General features: G+C 40.6%; 1 protein-coding gene across 1 annotated transcript in view; it reads right to left on the bottom strand.

The window, feature by feature from the left end:
• The window catches only part of CBX5 (chromobox homolog 5), a 56,976-nt gene that overhangs the window by 1,309 nt on the left and 54,583 nt on the right, over positions 1-1,084 (bottom strand). The gene's annotated exons all lie outside the window — the stretch shown is intronic.

Genomic DNA, 1,084 nt, shown 5'->3' with positions numbered 1-1,084 from the left:
GAGCTTGCAGTGAGCTGAGATCCGGCCACTGCACTCCAGCCTGGGCGACAGAGCAAGACTCCGTCTCAAAAAAAAAAGAAGAAGAAATTTAAGTAAATGGATTAATACCTAATATATTATACAGAAACAGATGTCTGTAGCTAGAATTTAGATGTAAACCATGGTAGGCTTAGGTTAAAAAGCTGAATGATAAATAATATTAATCTGCTTCCAAAATTTTTATTTGTGAATACAAGCATGTGAGTAAACCCAATTAAACCTACATTCAGCTCTATTAATTATGCATAAGTCAATTATACACAGGTTGGTCAACCAGTTTCCAGAGCATCTAAGTGAAGGGGTCTTAACCCTCCTCACTTTGTGTCCGTTTAAATACTCATTACCCCTGTGGTCAGAACTGTGGATTGGAACAACAAGCAAATAAAAATTTAGCTACAAATTTCAATTATCTCAGTTACACAACCTGTACTACCAAGTATAACAAAAAAAATCTAGCCACAGGGTTCCTTAAACATGATTCCAAATCAATTTTTAAAAAATTAAAATTATCCTGAGAAGCCCAGGCACAGCAGCTCATGCCTGTAATCCTAGCACTTTGGGAGGCTGAGGCAGGTGGATCGCTTGAGCCCAGGAGTTCGAGACCAGCCTGGGTAACATGGTGAAACCCATCTCTACCAAAAAATACAAAAATTAGCTAGGCATGGTGGTGCACACTTGTGGTCCCAGCTACTTGGGAGGCTGAGGTGGGAGGATCACTTGGGCTTGGGAGGTGGAGGTTGCAGTGACCTGAGATTGAACCACTGAACTCCAGCCTGGGCAACAGAGCGAGACCCTGTCTCAAAATAAATAAATAATAAAAAACAAAATAAAATTATCCTGAGATGTGGACAAGAAAAATTACCACCTTATTGGAGCAGATACTCAAATATGGACTATGGTGGAAAAAGCTAATTAATGTTAATGTAAATCATAAGTAACCACATATGGCTGAGTAGGAAAAAGCAGTCCAGCCCAGGCGCAGTACCTCATACCTATAATCCCAGCACTTTGGGAGGCTGAGGCAGAAGAATGGTGTAAACCAGGG

The sequence above is a fragment of the Colobus angolensis genome, unplaced genomic scaffold (genome assembly GCF_000951035.1).
Source record: "Colobus angolensis palliatus isolate OR3802 unplaced genomic scaffold, Cang.pa_1.0 Scaffold87, whole genome shotgun sequence".
NCBI lineage: Eukaryota > Metazoa > Chordata > Mammalia > Primates > Cercopithecidae > Colobus > Colobus angolensis.
Note: the sequence above shows the minus strand (reverse complement) of the source record. Positions and strands in the feature narration are given on the sequence as shown.